General features: G+C 35.3%; 1 long non-coding RNA gene across 8 annotated transcripts; it reads right to left on the bottom strand.

Moving 5' to 3' along the window:
• Positions 1-10,132: 10,132 nt before the first annotated feature.
• Positions 10,133-20,386, bottom strand: LOC113306586. Of its 8 annotated transcripts, XR_003338706.1 has the most exons (12): positions 20,264-20,386; positions 19,534-19,690; positions 19,150-19,317; positions 17,600-17,791; positions 17,374-17,469; positions 15,932-16,332; positions 15,363-15,507; positions 15,071-15,156; positions 14,933-14,978; positions 14,221-14,287; positions 11,490-11,663; positions 10,133-10,628 (listed from the first exon to the last, which is right to left on the bottom strand). It is a non-coding gene; the product is annotated as an uncharacterized LOC113306586 (long non-coding RNA). The 8 variants fall into 8 exon arrangements; XR_003338710.1 differs by lacking the exon at positions 17,374-17,469 and having other exon boundaries at positions 14,925-14,978; XR_003338705.1 differs by lacking the exon at positions 17,374-17,469 and having other exon boundaries at positions 10,133-10,641.
• Between the last annotated feature and the right edge of the window lie 772 nt (positions 20,387-21,158).

Genomic DNA, 21,158 nt, shown 5'->3' with positions numbered 1-21,158 from the left:
CAAAATATTTTTCATCAACTAGAAAGTCCACAAGAATGCACTCAAGCACTACAAAACTACAGTAAACAATCAAACAAACACAATGCATTCAGTCACTGCCAAATTTCATGATTTCGTCACATCTTGTCTATATCATCATGACATTGAGCCTTAAATCTAAAATGATTCTTTCCCTAAAACCAAATATAGGGATAACGAGGAACCGGTACCATTAGGAATTCCATGTAGCATTGATACTTCGATAAGTCTCCTAGAGCACTCGATCAATTGCCTATTCCAAAGATTCACTACAGGCCCTAGATTTTGGGCAAAGAGTTGTAGGTGGTGGATCAAAAGTAGCATTAAACAAGATTTTGCCTTGTATATTATAACAACAAAAACTAAGGCCAGCCAAAGTAGCATTAAGAATCTAGAAATTGGGCAAGAATATCCAAAACAATTTTCACCAGCTAGAAAGAAAGTCGACAAGAATGCACTCAATCACTAAAGAAAGTACAGTAAAGAATACAACAAACACAGTGCATTTCCTTTGTTAAAAAAACACACACACAATGCATCAATAACTTTTTCATGATTTCATCACATTTTGTCTCAGTATAATAAAACTAGAATTTCCAAGTAGCATTTACACATCAATAAAACTCCCAGAGTAGTCGATCAATGTCCAATCCAAAGATTCACTTGATTTTGGGCAAAAAGTCGTAGTTGGTGGATGGGTCAATTCATCAACAGTGCACCACTACTACATGATGTTCCTTTCTTCCAGGGATATTTTGTTACATCTTCTTACATGTGTAAAAAGTATTTCAATATGGAATTCTACTTTTTCAGTCTAAATTTCATTCTAAGGCATTGAAAAAACGAGATGATATTCTTTTATTTAAAAGAGATGACGCTACTTCTACGGTTTTACAGAAAAGAAAAAGAAACCCAAATAATTCATGTTCCATACAAATATATACGTAGTACTAATTAACAACTAATAATACCTAATTATCGTACATTTGTTGTCTTGTTCGACTATTCATTCATGCAAATACCCAATTTATCAAATCCAACATTAAATTATTATCAGAGGGGTCGGTTAAGACAAAAAAATCTCATTAAATTACAAAAGATATCAGCTACCTCTTCTCTCTATTCCAACTAGCAAAGACATACGTGCGATGCACCTGCCGACTTGTTGTCCCGTTACAAAACATAAGGAGTAAGAAACTAAAATAATAAGGCGAAAAAATTTCGTTCAAAATACAAATTACTGTTTCACAATTCTATCTCGTGTAATCAATTAGAATAGATGTGACTTACATTTCAGTGAGTGAAAAACTCATATACAATAAACAGTAAAGTGTAAGATGAAACGGAACTAAAACAATAGAGAAAAAGAAAAAAAAATATACAACAACTAAGAACTTTGCAGATAACATCAATCCGTAAGATATTGCAATATTAATTTTTCTTTATCTAAGCTAGGACGACATAAGAACTTCCTTATACACAACGTTTTTGGTGAACATTCCAACTTTATCAGCAATATGCCTCTTTTCTTAATTAACACCTTAGTGTTGTTGCTGGAAACACCCCTTGAAAGCCCAACATACAATTGTCCATAACTGAAGACATGCTTGAGAAGATGTGAAATGTGGACATCTCGACTGGGATTTAATTCATTTTCGTGGAGGTCTTGGGGACAAGAAGTGTTTTCGTACGAATAAACAACAAAATTAGAGACAAAAATATATAAATGCAAAGTACATGAATACAAGTCTACTTCATTTGGACAAAAACTATAAAAATCATTTTAAAAGCGGAGATTAGTGAAGTTCTAAAAGTGTTTATGTTGTCATGCATCTTAATTATTATTATTTATTTATATGAAGAAAATTATGAAACACCTGTTAGATTATATGAACTAAAAACCATGGACATGCTAATTCTTGGAGGGATGGTGTTCTGATTCTGCATCCACCATTGGGAAAATTCTTATTCTTCATTAAGAGAAAATCTTTCATGAAAAGTATAATTTGCACTAAACATCATTATCAATTCTTCTAGCCATTAATCTTGTTTGAATGAATCTTGATCAATGTCACACTAAAATTGATTGTCTTTGAAAATATACTTGAATATATCATCATACTCCAACTGAAACGCCCGAAGACTATAAGAAATCGCACTTATGGCGCATATGAATACAACTACATGACAACCATGAGATATGAACATTAAAATAAAATAAAAAAATTCAAAAAACCTAAAATCACAAATATGATTGAAACCTGGTATTAAAAGTATTCTTTTTTTTGTGTGTGTGAATAAGGAAATTCACTAAAAAACTAAGTATCCCGTGGGACTTGTGTTACAACAAGAGTAGAGATATCTAATATCGATCCACATGAGGATGTATTGATATTAGATTTATCTACTAATAACTGATTTTTGATACAAGCCGGGGGGTGGTTCCTCACAAAATAAGTGAGTTTAAGGGTCTAACAATAACTTCGCTAGAAAGTCTGCCACTCTAGTTACTTGTCTTGGGATAATATAAAAACCTAAAAAGTTGTTACATAATTTAGCCTGTCTTTTCGCTTCATCTAAATATGCTTTTGAACGCCAAGAGATGTCTGAGTTCTTTCCATGTATGTATTTGAAGAGGATTTCACAATCTCCTTCTATGCTAAAGTTTTCCAGACCTTTCTCATGTGCCCAAGTAGCTGCTTGAAGCACTCCTATAGCTTCCGCTTCTTGTGGGTCTGGAGATGTTGACTGTCCAGCTGGTCCTCTTCCTGAATTACCTGCATCATCTCTCAGAATTATAGCATAACTGGAAGGTAAGATGTTAGAAATCCAAGCAGTATCAACATTGATTTTGAGAGTGTTCTTTAGAGGTGCCTGGCAGACTGCAGCTATATTATTCTTATGTTGTTTGGTATTTGTACCCTGCAAACTCCTTTTTTTTTACTAGAAAGCAATGTGTCCTTGAATTTCTAAAGCCAATGACTTAGTTGGTGTTGATTCGTTTTCAAACACTCTGTTATACCTTTCTTTCCAAATAAACCACATCTTAGTTAGCATTAATTTCAAAGAGATCTCTCTTCTGGTACTAAAAGCATTCATAAAAACCAGTTTCTAAAAAAAATTAGATATCTTTACAAAACTAGTCCTGGAAACTAGTTTTTAAATATATATTATCAATACCGTTTGGTCTACTTTGTTGGGAACTTTTGTTGTGGATGTTGTTGTTGTTGTTGCTGATAATTCTAGTGATGCTAGTGTTTCTACTTCATTATTTAGTGTTGCTTTTACTTCATGGGTCCTCTTAACCTATATATCCTTATATAGGATAAGCATTTATTAGTTGTCCTTATTTTCTATTATTTTCATAAATTTCTTCTCGGAACTATAACAATGTGATTTTTTTGAAAACTCTTCGTTAATTACTGAAAAATTTCCATAAATATCCTTATTATAATCTCTTAGCTCACTGAGAACATTCTGTTATGCTATTCCGCCATTGATAGATCATGGAAGAAACTCAAAAACCCAAATAACAACACCATTTTTTGTTCTTTTATTTCTTTTTTCTATTTTAAATGGCTCCTCTAATCGTTATGCAAAATGAATAAATAAGATTAGACTCACAACCATCGTTGCAAAACAGTTAACTGCCATGACTTTATCCCAAGATTAGGGGTTGAATTTTCTCAATGGAGGCGATCGATTATGCTGATAATCATGGTGAGTGAGCAAATCGAAAGACACTGATGGAAAATCAAAAGGATTGCTGGAAGATTAAAAAGGATTGTTGTTAGTAATTGTTTGAGATGTTTTTTAGGGTCCTATCAAGATAAATCTATGGCTTTGAACAAACTTTATTTTGATTGGTGTACATTCGAGATCGGTTATACGCTGTGTTTTGATCTTAGGGTCTGGGTTACGACGGATTTTCTTTCAAGTAAATTGATTTTTATTATCTTTCATTATCTAAATTTAACAGAGTTTCATAAAAACTGTAAGTTTGTGAAAAAGGAGAGAGGAAGAAGAAGCGTCGAACAAAGAATCTCTAGCATCCAAGGATTTTAGCGGAAATAATCTATCTTTATTAGAGTAATTATTTTAATGAAACTTAAGCTTCTTCTTTCTTTTTCCTTTTTCACAAACTTACAGTTTTTATGAAACTCTGTTAAATTTAGATAACGAAAGATAATAAAAATCAATTTATTTGAAGAAAAATTTTCTTTAACCCAGACCCCAAGATCAAAACACAGTGTATAACCGATCTCAAATCTACATCAATCCAAATCAAGTTTGTTCAAAGACATAAATTTATCTTGATATGACCCAAAAAAAACATCTCAAACAATTACTAACAGCAATCCTTTTTAATCTTCCACCAATGTCTCTCGATTTGCTCACTCACCTTGATTATCAGCATAATCGATTGCCTCCAATGTGAAAAATTAAACCCATAATCTTGGGATAAAATCATGAAAATTAATTGTTTTGCGACGATGGTTGTGAGTCTAATCTTATTTATTCATTTTGCATAACGATTAGAGGAGCTATTGAAAATAGAAAAAAGAAGAACAAACAATGGTGTTGTTATTTGGGCTTTTGAGTTTCTTCCGTGATCCATCAATGGCGGAATGGCAGAACACAATGTTCTCAGTGAGCTAAGAAATTATAATAAGGATATTTAGGGAAATTTTTCTATAATTAATGAAGAGTTTTAAAAAAATCATATTGTTATAGGTTAAGAGGACCCTTAGATGTTTTCACGTAGATTAAGAAATTAGTCCGCGAGTTACAACACCAAAGGTGTCACTATCCATGCACAAAAACTCCAACAAAACAAACTGTTCACAAAAACCCCATTTAACATAAACGGTCTATCTTACCATTCTACTTTAAACCATCCCAATAAAAACGAAAATCAACCCCACCTTTAGTTTTTATTATATTATCACCATCAGCAAACTAGCAATATCACCGTCCACCACTTGCCTCCGACCACTATCTCCGATCGCCATCGAGCACCACCACCGTCGCCGCCACCCACCACCACCGCCACCCAGCAACGCCTCCAACCACCACCACCGCCAACCAGCACCGCCTCCAACCACCACAGTCGGTGCCAACCACCACCGCGTACCACCGACTCCGCCACCAACCACCACCGCGCACCACCGCCACCGCCGCCAACCACCACCACTGTCTGCCACCGCCAACCACCATTGCCGCCGCCGCCTCCAACCACCACTGCACCACCACCACCTCCGTCGCCAAACACCACCACGCCGCCCCGCCGCTAACCTCCACCGCGCCGCCGCCAACCACCACCGCACCGCCGCCGCCAACCACCACCATAAACCACCGCCGATAACAACCACCACCGTCGCCGAGCAACACCACCATTATCGCCGACCACCACCACCAACCAGCTACCAGTGCCACAAAAATTGATGAAACCAAAGAGAAAAATGATGAAACCAAAATTGGTTTCACCAAAACTAGATGAAACCGAAATTGGTTTTATCATTTTTCCACATATTGTCATTTCACCAACACAAACTTCAATGATGAAACCAAACACGTCGACTTCCAAGTCAGGTCGAATAAACTAAAAAAAATCAGTTGAAACCAAATTTTGGTTTCATCATAAAAGAAACACAATAAGATGAAATATACCACCACCGTCAACTTTTTTGAAGAAATCAAAATCAGAAGTTTCAGATTCTCCTGCAACAATGGTACCGGTGAGAACCTTCCTTATCTTCTTCGTGACATCATCACTGTCAAAATTCTCATTTTCCAATGAGCCTTGGAAATATTGAACTTGTTTACGGATCCTCTGAGGTGAGGATGAAACTAAAGCTCGTGTCAACATAAATTACCGTATCACCAACAAGATTGGTTTCGTCAACATAAAATCTGGAAAAAAATCACATATTAGATGAAACCAAAACTGGTTTGAACAAAATAAAAAAATTATATCACCAACAAATTGGTTACGTCGACAAAAATTAGCAAAAATTAGATGAAACCAATTTCGGTTTCATCATAAATACGATGAAACCAAAACTGGTTTCATCATAAATAATATGAAACTATAATTGGTTTCGTGCAAATTTCTATTCAACTGCAAGAAAAATTACAGGATATAGTATACATGTCCATTAATAAATCCTCACACGACCTTTAGCATGATTATAACAGACTGCTATTACAAACAACGACCATGGTAAATAATAAGCATAGTAGTTTGTTCCGAAGGTCGATAATCTAACATTTTCGCCAAGCACAGTGACAAGAAAAATGTTAGATTAAGATCGATTATGTGGTGCGGTGCAACTAGCAATATTTTTATGAATATGTAAGGAGTGGTTAAGTACATAAAATAATTACTTGAGTTATCCGTCAGATAATTCAACATACATGTTCTGCAACTTATCGTCATTTTCAAATAACCACACAAAAAGAAGATAAAAATATGGAGAAGATTGTACTGTTGTTATATATGTAAAGTGTCCCGCACCATATTACTTTCTACTTTCGGATGAAAAACGACAAATACAATGAGGGGTTAGATAAATGTCACCTACCGTGCATTCCCTTTTGCAATTTATTTTTCTCTTAAATTTGTTCATCTTTTGTCACCATATTTTCTCTATTCATTTCCAAACTAGATCAATAAGTTCCTGATCCATTATGCATATGTATTCCACTGTCGAGACACGCAGATATCATAAACTCAAAATCGCAAAAACTAGGTGATCAAATAACTATGTTTATTGAGCTAGGAGGAGGAGTTCCAACTGAAAGTTAATCTTTAGAATCAACATTTTGCAAGATCATTGAATATCAAACACAAAATCAACATTCCCATCTCATCTAGTATCGTAAGGGTATAGAAGAAGATATTACCAATGAGGTTTTACATCCTTTGTTAACACCACAACTGTCTACTGCTAGCCTAAGCGACACCACTGGAATTTCCATAATGCGTTCCCACAATGTTCAAAAAATTCTAATGAGTTCATTACTTTGCTACTTTTCTTTTGAAATCCATGATGACCTTGATTTAAGTCTCAAAACGGTTGGCTATGTAGTTTTCAAGAAATGAGTGATTTACATCATCGGCATGACAAAATATCCGGATTTTACAATCAAAGATGTTGCATCATGAATCCTAAATGTTTACTAAATACACAATTCATCAATTTATGGAAACGACATGAGCTATAATGAAACTCCAATCACTTTTAAAATGAGTTAAGAAATCAAGAACAACTTTTACCTCTATTTGGGACATTTTCCAAACACTTGATATTCGGTTTTGTTGGTGTTGAAATGGATTAAGCATATGCACCAAAATTTTCATATTTAAGTCCTTGTCGGTAACTTGTAACCTAAACACATCAAAATTACCAAGAATCAAACCAATAAAATTCTCAGTTCCAATAAAATTTACAACAAACAAAATCCAGTACCCAATTCAATTGAAAAATCAATGAAAATAAGATTATAATTATTTACCCACTTTGAATTACCACTCTAAAATTCGACATTTCCCCTAACACAAGCAGATCAAATTAAATCTCCATCACTGGTTCATTTCCCCCATGAGATCCATTCACCACCACTATTGTATTCCTTGGTGATGGAGGATTAGAAGACGAATTTAATCCACCAAGACCGGTAATGAACAATATTTTAACATCATCTTCAAAATTACAGTCTCAACTAAAATGAATTTGAGGAGGCGGTGGTGGTGGCGGCGACGACGACGAAGAAGAGAAAGAAACTTTGATGGTTGAAGATCAGGAGATGGTCGTGGTTTTGGTGATGGTGGTTCGTAAGCAGGAGGAGGAGGCGATGTTGGTGCTGGTGTGTGAGAACGATATAGATCTAGAGAGGGACGGTAAATCGAGAAGAAGAATGGGAGGGTGGTCTAGGTATTTAGTGGAGGATCATGATATTGTAGTAGGTTTCGTTGTGGTGCGGGAGTAGGAGGATGAGGTATTGCTGCTAGTGAAGGAGGAGGCGACGGTGTTAATGGCAGATCTAGATGTGGTACTGGTTTCGGTCGGAGTTTGAGAGTTCAAGAGAGATTGGGGAATTAATATCTCGTACAAAGAAAGGGTAAGACTGGTATTTCTGAAACAGGGAAAGATCTCATTTAGATTATTATTTTGAATTTGGGGTTTTTGTATCACTTTTGGGGGAAATGGAGTCTCTATAACTCTCAACATATGGCTAGAGTTTTAGTAACTCAAATAGTATCACCTTGGTTTTTTACAGCTTAATATGTTAAGAAATAGAAGAAAGATTAATTTTTTATCCATATATATCCCTTAATAATAATTATTAAAATATTTAAATCTCCTAGTTTTTTTGTTCTTTATTTCTAAGAGCATCTCCAACAGAGGGTGAGTCTTGTTTTTTTAAGTAACACATAGGATTTTAGACCTCCGTTTAGCATAAATCCATTTCCAACAGTAGGATCCTACAAACTAGGAGGGACCAATTACTATATAGAAAGGTGTTCAAGAAAGTGTTATCTACACCTCCGGCTCCACCTCCACGTCATATTTTCCACTATATTTCTTAAAAAATTCTTTACCGTTGGAGATGGTATTTTAGATGTGAGGTCCTCTATTTACTCTATGTGTAGGCCCATAAATAAAAGAACTAAATTAAAAAGCCCCGTAATATTTTTTACACCTTTTATTGGAGAAGCTCTAATGATTGATTTCATTGCATGGCCAAATAAGAAAAAAGGTGATAAAAATATGAAAACCTTTGTCTAATTTGGTACTTAAGAAAACCCCTGAATCTTCAGCTAAATTGGGACGGGGGAGTAGTATTTAAGTTTTGGCAATCTAGAGATAGCCTCAAGAACTTTTAGTGTAATTGATCTTATCGGCTTAGTCCTTTTCACTTTTCAGTGTGTTTCATCAAATGATTCAGAATTTACAATCTGAAATTTAATACTTGTATTGTACCTTGATACTACATGTATGATGATTATAGGTGTAACAAAAATATATCAATTGGTCTCATCTCTAAAGATACGCACTATAATATTCTCGCTCCGTCCCTAAATAGATGACTTATTCATGTTTAAATTTTATCATATTAATAAATGTTTTATATCACCACATAAGGGGATATTTTTAAAATTACCCGTTTAATTCATTATTGTTAGTATAAGAAATGTGTTTCGACATGCAAGACTTGTTAATGAATCATATGAAATTATCAATGGGTTGAACAGAACAGACAGTGGTGTTCGAACCACCGATGTTAATATGAGGGGTTACTTGAAGCTGGTATTTTGCCTAATAATGGATTTATCTTATGATTAAAGTTGGTGGCTCAATCTTTGACCGTGACGGTCACATGCTAGTCACAAGATCGTGTTTGGGACCAAAGTGAGACCAGTAGCGCACGGAGTTTATTCACGAGCTCGTCAGGCGTAAAACACAAGGCCTACTTGCAAAGCATCATTGAGTGAGATCATAATCTCAGCAGGTACAATGGTTAATGTTGAGTGGTGTTGGACCAGCTGAACGTAAAGTCCCTAACAATCACCAAATTCGAGAAAGGCATTTAACCGAGGGCCAGAATTTGCAGGGGTGTAATTCAGTACAGATATCTATTGATCGCTGCTGATAATCAAACTCAGGCAAAAGCAACTATAAAAGGTAGTGTCTTTTGGCTGGTTCGTGCCGCGCATTTTGGTTCTGCCAAAAAAAAATGTCAGATAAAATGATGTCTTTTGTCTATTGACATAGGTACGTCCACGTCATGGTTGTTTTCCCTCTATATATCAGAAGGTTTTGTGAGTTTCTGGTAGAAGCTAGAAGTCTGTTTTCTCTTCTTGGGTACCTGAACCACCATTTTTGAATTGTATCTTTTTTAGTACTCCCCCGTCATAGACCATCCTTCGGATACTCACCCTAGCTAGTAATTTGGTATCCCTATTAGCATAAAGGCTTTTGCCTTCGATCAAGAATAAGCCACTGCTAATTAAAAAATTAAACTGTTTCGATGACTTTAATATTTTAGCAAAAAGTATGCAATCCAGGTTCCAGGTGCCTTTTTGAATTCAGATCTGAAACACTGAACATGCGTGCAACAAATCGCAATTACCACTTGCAGTTTACTTTGGAATCCTCCACCATTTCTGTCTCCATCATGATTAAAGCATTCTAGCATACATATTCTTCATTTTCAAGTTAGGAAATAACCAAACACTGTCTTATTTAGCAGCCACACTACCATCTCTCAGGATACCAAGGTTTAGATGACATCAAATCAAACTGTTCCGCGTGAATCTCAAAATACCAAGGTTTATGAAGTTTTCCTGAGGAAGGGAGTTACCTAAAGAACTTCTTCTTTATTCTTTAACAAGAGTTAAGAGTCGGCAGAAGTGCCTAATTTTGTCAAATGAAAAAGAACGACTCATACTAAATCTATCAAACCACCTGACAAAGGTTTATCCTCTGAATCCTTCCTTGGCCTCATCATTCTGATTACCATTTTTCTCCTCTGACTTCTTCTTCTTTAGAGGAGGCTCTTCTAGGGACTTTCTGATTGCCTCCTGCCTAGCCTTAAACTCTTCCCTGCAGCCATCAGCTAATTATGCAAACCCCAAAATAGAACATTATAAGGACAAGTAAAACTAAATACAGGTGAGCTGGAGAAGTGAATTGGATTAGAAAGAAAGAAAAAAAAAAGTTTGTCTCTATGTAATCCACCAAATTAGTGTCATCTGATTAAATAAGCTAATAAAATACCATGTCAAGATTATCAACCCACATGGAAAACTTTAAATCCCCAGAAAAGAAATTTCAGTTCATAAAACTAGGCACACTGACCATGATATGTAAATGACGATGTGTAAAATAGAAGTAATACTTTCAGAATCACTTGAGAAACAAAGAAAAAGCATATTGTTTCCCTTGTGAAACGACAATCAGACCCTAAAAAAATCACGAAATTCAAGAAAGGTGTCTGACTGAGAGTTTTAGAGAGGTACGGATCAATCAAGATATCTGATCCGTTTTTAGGTATAGGCCATCAATATTCCCTATACCCAGGTTAACATTCATGAGAATTACTCTCCAAGTAATTCTGGAAACAGATTTCTCAAGAATGCTATTTTTGGAAGATTACATAGGGTAGATTCTTTTCTTAGAATGACTAGTACTGATGTAGTCCTAATTGTTAGCAATTGTTATTGGGGTCTAGTATTGATCAAATTCGAGACCACTATAGAAAAGAAGTCAGAAGTTAGGCCTAGCTGCTATAATATTGGGCATCTACTTAGCATACACTACGTCCATGTTGTGATGAAAATTAATGGAGAGTACAATCCATCAACTAGCTTCATCCACCCTCCACATTCAGAAAGAAAAACTTCCACAACAGTTCATTCAAATGAAAGAAGAAAGGAAACTTCAATTGAAGGCAAGTGCACTTACCAGTCGTTTTGCTTATCCACTATCAAGCCATCATTTTCGTCAATCACCTTAGCTTTGGTTTCAACATTCTGCTTACCATTATCCTTCTCTACAATCTTCAGTAGTTCCTCTTTCAGGGATTTCCTGTTGGCCTCATCCCCGTGTCTAGCACTCGAATAATGCGAGTGTACAATGCTAGTTTTATCATCACAGGAAACAAATAAAGCTTGAGAAGAAATCTGAATATATGCGAGGTGAACAATGAATTGAACAAATAAATAAATAATAGAGCCTCTATTCATTAATCACAAAAGAATATGGAAAACTTAAAATTCCCAGAATTACCAGACAGTGGTCCGTGACGATGTGTAGAACAGATGTAATTTTTTACGAACCACCAAATTAAGCAACAAAGAAAGCATAATTTCTCAAGTGAAATGATAATCAGATCCTAATACCATCGCCAAACAATAAAACCGCCTTAACAATTATAGGGTTGTAATTCCCCATACGGGTATCCGCGGGTTATGCAAGAATCATGCATGATTACAATCCATGCTAAGCAAATAATATGAAATTGAAATAGGTTTTTTTACAGGAAAACCCAATTGGTGATGGTGGTGCTTAAGTTAAAGGTAGTGATAGATATTTAATAGATTATATTTACAGAACCAAGAGTATGGTATAAAGGGGGCTTTTGTAAAGCTCTGGAAACAGAAAACCCTAATCCTGTGTATCAAGAATAACAAGAAATAAGAGCAACTAACCAGGTGATGACGTTTTGTTGCCACTTGAGAAACAAAGAAAGCATAATAATACACCCTAGTGAAATTGGAAGCGAGACCCTAACAATCACCACATTCATTTAGGCCTGGCTACAAACCCTAACACTGGGTACACAATACAATTTGGCATATGATGCGTCAATGTAGTGAACAAAGACGAATGGATAATAATGCAAACCATTTAAAAATAAACATTCCTATAACAATTCATTCAAAATAAATTTTTAAAAAAAAAGAGTAGAAGGCAAGAAGCCAAGAACATTTACCAAATTGTATAAAAAAATAAAAGTGGCTTTTGTTCATCATGTTCAACGTGTGTCCGAGAAAGAAAACCATCTCAAGGTTAATGAATCAACATGGAAAACTTGAATCTTCAGAATTAGCATACAATTCATAATCCGATATAATTAACACGACATAAGTCAATGGCAATGCGTAGAATAGACGTAATATTTTCTGAAGCATTTAGAAGAAGAAAAAAAAGAGAGCATAAATTTCTCTAGTGATATAACCATCAGCAGGGGTGAAACCAGAATTAAGGTGGGCATGGCTATTAGTACCAAAAAATAAAAATAAATTAATTAATTGATATATAATATATTTAGTCTTGTTTTTCTTGGTTAAGTTCTTTAGTTTTCAATATTGTGAGTGAGCTGTTTATGCAAATTTCTAAGAGGTGGAATTCAGAGCTCATACACGAGCTATTCACTTCTCAAACTGCAGAACAGATTCTGAACATCTATGTGCCTGTCTGCCTGATGATGAAGAAGTCCAACATGACAAGCTATGTGCCTGTCTGCCTGATGATGAAGAAGTCCAACATGACAAGCTGATATGGAATAAGCACCCTACTGGGAAATACTCCGCCAAATCTTTCCAGAAAATGCTAAGGACTGAACACGCCACTTCCTCAAACTCCCAAAATGAGGAGATCGACTGGAAAAGATTTTGTGGTATTAAAGACATCCCTCCTAAAATCTAAATCTTTACTTAAAAAGTGCTACCTATTGCTACAAACATTGGCAGATTCATTCCAGGTTTCAATCAAGACTGCAGGTTCTGCAACAATGCCTTAGAAACCTTGGAGCACCTATTCATTCATTGTCCTCTGGCAAAGACTATTCTGTTTGCTTCTCCTATGAACTACAGGTCTGACCCTATAAATCTCTCTATTAAAAGATGTGTTGGTGATTGGTTGGATACAGGGAATGAGTTTAATACTTTCAAGTGGGGGGCTAGTTTATTTTGGGCCATCTGGAATGCAAGAAACGATGCTATATTCAATAATTTAATGCTGTTTATGGACATTAATACTACAATCAAAATGTTGAAGATTCTTTGAATTCTAAAGACTATGGCTATAGCTGAAAACAACCTTTGTACCAGCTCTGTCAGTAGGTGGTGCTCTCCAGAAGAAGATAAAATAAAAATGAATGTTGCTGAGGCTTTTGTCTAGGGCCACTCAGCTTGTGCAGCTGTTGCAAGAGACCACCAGGCTAGTGTTGAGGGGTGCTGCACTGATATTTTTATTAGTCATCTACCAAGCTGAGAGTAGAGCATTTGTCATGGCAATGCAGTTGGGAATAGAGAAAGGGTTCCAGCATATTATAGAGAACTAATGAAGATAATTCCTAATGTGGAATTCAAGTTTGTGGAAAAGAGTGTCAACTCTGTGGTGCATAATCTTGCTAAATTTGCTAAGAATAACCATACTCTTGCTAAATTTGCTAATAAATTTTCACAAGTATACAGAACTATTGCTATTTAACTAGGGCACCAACTATAAAGTTGTCTAGCCAATCCAGATACCATCACCAAAATTGATAAAAGCGTCTAACCTCAAACAACAATTATATTCAATTCGGCTATCTATTGATCTTTAACAGACCTCTTTGATTGAATCAAAGCATATTCAATCAACAAGTATCTAAACAAAAATTACAACTACAGGAACAAGAGATACCAACCAGGTAATGCTGATAATGTTGGTGTTAACATTGGCATAATCTGCTGTGTATACTGAACTGAGAACCCCTGTTAAGAATAAAATTCAAGAAAATTACACACAAAGAAAACCCTAAATTAGAAATCATGCATTCAACCATCCATACAAAATCAAGATGAAGAAGGCCTAATCTCAAAACAATGCATACTGAAATTCGCAACTACCGAAAAGATGAAAATGAAAATGAAAATTGCCGATTTCGGGCCAAAACTCTCACTTTGGGAAACTGAGGAGAATAAATACGTACATGTCCCAAGACTCCCAACTTTATACTTGTCAACGGTTTGGTGATCATGTGAATATCCGTTTATATTTTGGGCAGGTTGTTGAAGGGACCAGCCAAGAGGGACAGTTACAGAGCCTAACTCCCAGGCCCCTGGTCACAGGTTCTAGTATCTTTGACATGGGCAATTCGGACTACGGAAAATTTATCTTATTTTTATCAAAAAAAAGAAATACCGAGCTAAGATAAAAGTATATTTATCAGTTGGACAAGCGAAAATTACTGGAAATTCTTAAAACATCTTTAATAACACCTATAGTAATCTTCTTGCTTTTGTTTTCTAAAAAATTAATACATACAAAGGTAATTTTTTATAAGTCCTACAAATTAAGTTTCTTTTAAATTTTTCTTGAAACATTCAAGGAGGAACAGTTTAAACATACATTATTACCTAACTGTCTTCTTCAGTTGCCACACAACCATATAATGTAAGGATTCTGCAAACCAAACATCACAAATTGATCAGTTTATCCGGCTTAGATATATTTTCCAGAGGGACATCAATTTCAAACGAACAAGTGAAACATACCAGAATTCTCTCAGGATACCAAGGCTTAGGCGACATATAATCAAACTGATGGACTTCTTTTCCATCTTCAAACCTAGCACGTTTTTCTATAATCAAATAATAGAGCAACGACCAGAAAGAATAATGAGAAAGACGATCTGAAGAAGGAAGTTACCTACAGAACTTCTATTTTATCTTTAACAAGAGTTGAGAGACGGCAAAAATGCTTAATATTTTGCTACTCTCAACATAGCAATCAAATGAAAAAGGACATTCAAAACGAAAAAGAAATGCAGTAGTCGAGAGCACTTACAAAACTCTCTCAAACTGCCAGGCCTCATCATTCTGATTACCATTTTTCTCCTCCAACTTCTTCTTCTTTAGTGGTGGCTCTTCTCGGGAGTTTCTGCTGGCCTCCTGCTTCGCCTTTAACCATTTCACACAGCGATCACCTAAATCTTTAAGCCCAAAAACAGAATATTAGAAGGACAAGAATGAAAAGCAAAACTATATATATAGGGCAAAAAAAAAAAAAAAATCTAGCAGCACCATGGCCAAGCATGTGGCAATTTGTGATGTCATCTAAACCAAGCTTCAACCCTAGTTATAACCTTTTTTAGCAGCCAAAATACTAGCCGTACTTTAAAGGAAACTCCTGGAAAATTTAAACTGTTGTATATACTGTATCCTGTTTTTATCTGATATGACTAACATCACTCCCAATGTTCAAACAACGTTTGCTTCATTTATTTTAACCATACATGGTCTAACTTTACGAAGATCAGCAAAGCTGCTGGAAATGATAATATGATTCAACTTTGGACAACACTGAGAGAATATTAACAGCAAGTTTATTTCGAGGAAAAAGGTTTGGCCATGTACCTCAATTTTGGACTGCATCTGCAAGGGATCGAGAACAAGGTAAAACATCTACCTTGATACATGAAATCTTGCTGTAGAGTTGAGCTACTTGAGAGACTGTCGACCTTGTTGAAGATGGTACTGATACTCCACCCAATAATGAGGCACTTTAAATGCCATAGTTATTAATCTCCAAAGCATTTGGTGGTAGGGTGGCACCAAATAGTATCATCTTAATCAAGAGGAGATACTTCTTTTACGTACGTATGAAGAGGGACCACTTCTAATACTTCAGTCCTGTAAACCAATTTTCGGCACATCTTCATTAATTCCCTTTAGGCCTTCACTCATTGGAACATCTTTTCCATAAGCAAGTTATCATTATCTTTTGACAGGTAGTGAGTTTGAAGAATCACCATGACCTGTTTCATGGATACAACATCGGACATGAGTACTAATTAATAGATTGTAAAATTGTTAGACAGTGTATCTAATTCTTATACAAAAAAAGTATCATAGCAGTTTCGTATTGCGAATTCGTGTGAACTTTAATGGTACTGTACTCGGACTTGTGAATTAAAGGGAACATGATCGAATGTTGTTCGGGGTATCGACATACGGTATCAGAACTATTGTAAAGACAATATGAGCAGACCAATCCATAAACAAAGATTTAAAGCTAACATACAATTGACACTTACTGTTAATGGAAATTTCATATCCCATTGAGTACTAAAAATAAGAGAACACGATAAGATTTTTGTTTTAATAACAACACTCTAAAGGGTATAAAGTCATGAGGAATTGATAAAATAAAATTTTGATCAAACCAAATCAAAAGCTTTAACGAGAAAACTACCTGCAGGACATATGTTCGTGGGTAATATTGAATATTACTTTTTAATATGATTTTTACCTAAAGTAAAGATGAATATTACTTTTTAATATGATTTTTACCTAAAGTAAAGATGCAATAGTCCACGAAAAAATCACTATTAGTTGGTTTTAGGTTTCCCACGAATGTAGAGAAACCTTCACCAGTTGCCGCCAATGTATTTGGCTTCTGAAAATTAGATATAACTAGGGTCTAAGCTTGGGTTAGATAACATCACTAAATGCCACATGCTTGGCCATGGTGCTGCTAGAGAAAAAAAAAATCCATATATAGGTGAGCTGGATAAGTGAATTGGATAAAATAAAAAAAATTAGTGTCATCTGATTAAATAAACTAATAACAATACCATATTAAGATTTATGAACCCACATGGCAAACTAAACAAGATCTGTAAGTGACGATGTGTAAAATAGATGTAATACTTCCAGAACCACTTGAGAAACAAAGAAAGCATATCATTTCCCTCGTGAAATGGCAATCAGACCCTAGCAATCAACAAATTCAAGAAAGGTGTATAAAGGAGAGAAAAAATCCACGTGGGTGTAGATAAATCTGTTCATCTATTTACCTTAACAGATCAAATTCAGCGAACGCCATTATAGGCTAAAGAACAGAAGTCAGAAGTTAGGCATGGCTGCAAACCCTAATGTTGGGCACCCATTTGCTGAGATTAAAAAAAATGAAGAGTACAAACAATCAACTAGCTTCATCAACCCCTCCACATTCAGAAACAAAAACTCCCATAACAACCATTCAAATGAAAAAATATCTCAATTGAAGGCAAGTGCGCTTACCAGTCTCTTTGCTACTACCAACTTTATCCTCATCCACTCTCAAGCCACCATTTTCATTAATCACCTTCTCTTTAGTCTCACCATTCTGCTTACTACTTTCCTATTCTATAGTCTTCAGTAGTTCCTCTTTCAGGGATTTCCTGCTGGTCTCATCCCCAGTATCTAACACTTGAATAGAACGAGCATGCAATGCTGGTTTTATCATCACAAGGAAACAAATTAAGATTGAGAAGAAAACTGAATATAGGACAGCTGAACAACGAACGAATAAACAAAATGGAAAACTTGAAATTAACAGACAGTGGTCCATTCATAATGACGATGTGTAGAACAGATGTAATAATTTGTGAACCACTAAATGATAATCAGATCCTAATACCATCACTAGAATCAATAAAACTGTCTTAACAACTCTAGGGTTGTAATTGCCCATACGGGTATCCTTCGGTTATGCAAGAATCAATCACGATCATGTAAGTCATTTTTACAGCAAAACCCCATTGGTGATAGTGGTGTCTAAAGTTTAAGATGGTGACAGTGATAGATGCCTCAGATATTTTATATTTATGGAACCCACGATTACTATATAAAGGGGACTCCCAGTCCTGGCTATCAAGAATAACAAGGAATAGGAGCAACTAACCAGATGGCAATGATATTGATGTTGCCACTTGAGAAACAAATAAAGCATAATAATCCGTCCTAGACAGTGAAATGGAAGTCAGCCCACAGCCTTACAATCACCAAATTTAAGAAAGGCGTCTAACGGAGAGCCAAAATTTATAGGGGGTGTAATTCAATACAGATATCTACCGATCTTAACAGGTTAAATTCAGAAAAAGCAACTGCGTCCACGTAGTAAGCAAAAAGAAGGGGTGATGATGCAAACCATACCCTCATCATGCTTGATTGTTAAACACGAAAAAAACTATATACAGGTGAGCTGGATAAGTCAATTGGATGAAACAAATAACAAAAGTATCTCTGCTTATTCCACCAAATTAGTATCATCATCAAATATACTAATAAACTATACCATATTAAGATTTATGAAACCACATGAAAAACTTTAAACCCCTGAATTAGCAAAGAAATTTCAGTTCATAAACTGGGCTGTCTGGCATACTAAAACATCATATCTAAATGATAATGTGTAAAATAGAACCACTTGAGAAACAAAAAGAACATAGTAACTGCCCTAGTGAAACGGCAACCAGACCTTGAGAATCACCAAATTCAAGAAATGTGTCTAGCCGAGCGCCACAATTCATAGACCGATCAAAAAAAAAAGAGAGCTAAAATCATAGTGGTGTAATCTAATCCAAATGTCTATTGATCTTAACACATCAAATTCAGAAAAAGGAAGGGTAGGTAAGAAGCCAAATTCAAGGCCGGGTTAGGCATACAATACAATAGGTCCATGCAGTAAAACAAAAGAATGGATGACGCAAACCCATCAACTAGATATGTCCAGTGTCCACCCTCACTTAAAGAGACTTCTTGCATTCAAATAAAAATAAAACAAAATAATAGAAGACAAGATTGCTTACCAATCTGTTCGGTACTATCAACTTTAGCTCCATCCACTCTTAAACCATCATCTTTGTCAGTCACCTTTGTTTTAGTCTCATTATTCTGGTTACTATTATCCTCCACTAAAATCTTCCACAATTCCTTCTGAAGTGGCTTTCTGCTAGATGCATCCCCAGCGTTAAACACTTCAATAACACGAGCATGCAAGAGTAGAATTATAAATTACAACTCTAACGCTGGATATACTATACAATTTGGCTTACAATATGTCCATGTAGTAAAAACAAAATTGATGATGCAAATTGTCAACTAGTTTCGTCAACCCTCATAATTTAAAAAGAAACACTCCTAGCTATAACAATCATTCAAATAAAAAATCAAAAGGAGAAAAAAGCTCTTACTAGTCTGTTAGGTACTATCAACTTTAGCTTCCTCCACTCTCTCGCCAATCACCTCAGCTTCGGTCTCATCATTCTGGCTAGTAATTCCTCCCACTAAGTTCTTCAGGTTGTTCCTCTTTTAGGGATTTTCTTCTGGCCTCGTCCCCTGCATCTAACACTTCAACAACACGAGCATACAACAAACTGATCAGTAACAAATAAATAAAAAGTGCCTTTATTCGCCACATCTAATGTGTGTCCAAGACAGAAAACCATTTTAAGGTTTATGAATCAACATAGAAATTTTGAAATCTCCAGAATTAGCTGACAAGGTTCGGTTCACAATCCGAATAAACACCACATAGGGTAGATCAATAGATGTAATATTTTGTGAACCATTTCGAAACCAAAAAACAAAAAACATAAATTGCTCTAGTGATATTAACCAAAAGCAGGGGCAAAACCAGAACCAAAACCAAGGTGGGCATAGCTATGATTCGGCATCGGTTTTGTGTAATTTTGGTTAAGTTCTTCATTTACCAAGCCTAACATATGCAAGCGGTTGCTATTAACTAAACTAGGGCAACAATTATACAACAATTCGACAAAGGCGTCTGATATAACTGTAGTCATCATCCCATCACCGAAATCGATAAAAGGCGAGTGAGATCAATTATTCTTCTTAAATCAAGCAATTCAATCAACAAGTATCAAAAAATACAACACAACTGAAGGAACAAGAGATACTAACCAGATGATGATGTTGACATAATTTCTCATCCTGAACTGAGAACCCTAGTAAGAATAAAATTCCAGAAAATTATGTGAATAGTTTTTTGTTCCACCGGTTTGTATTTTGGGCGTTTCGGTGGAGGGTCCGCAGCAAGATGGAAGATGTAGAAATTGACGTCTAATCCCATTTTTAGTGGGCTTTGTACGCTCTAGCCCATCCTTTCAAAGCCTAGAATCCTCGAGTCTAAGTATATCAAATTTAAAACGGGTTAATCCTTTTTCTAAGGGTTCAATCCAAATTAATTATTTTCACTGCCGAAAATACCCATCACTGATATTACTTCTTCGTAATCCAAGTTTCACGTTTTTATTTCCATGTCTGAAATTATTCCCCAGTAAAAAAGAAATCCAAGATCTAATTTTTTCCGTAAAAGTATCTCCAAACATAAATCTGAGAATGAAATAAGCAATCGGTTCAATTTGAAAGCCTAAATCGTTGTCATTGGTACCTTTTTTTTGAAGATTAATCATGTCAGAAGAAAATTTGATGAGATTCAATGTCAACATTGAAGAGTTCATCGTTGAAAGCGATTGAAAAGTTAAATGTAATCTATTCTTTTCATTTAATTTGATCCAACTATTAATTTATCGATTCAGAATATTTTCTACGATTTCAAAAACGTAATATTTTGATTTGATGGTGTCTTTGCGTTTTTGTGATTGGTTTTAGGTTTTTGATTTTTGATTTTTGATTTTGATCGTGTTTTGGTTTTGGTGTATAGATTGTCATATTTGAATTGATGATTTGGTATTGTGGAAAAGGAATGCCTAAAATTATTGGAATGTCGTTATTGTAAAATTGGTGGTAAGAAACTCAGAATGTCTGCGCATTGTTGTTTGAAGGCACATGAATA

The sequence above is a fragment of the Papaver somniferum genome, chromosome 8, assembly GCF_003573695.1.
Source record: "Papaver somniferum cultivar HN1 chromosome 8, ASM357369v1, whole genome shotgun sequence".
Classification (NCBI taxonomy): Eukaryota; Viridiplantae; Streptophyta; class Magnoliopsida; order Ranunculales; family Papaveraceae; genus Papaver; species Papaver somniferum.
This window is presented reverse-complemented; position numbering and strand designations above follow the sequence as displayed.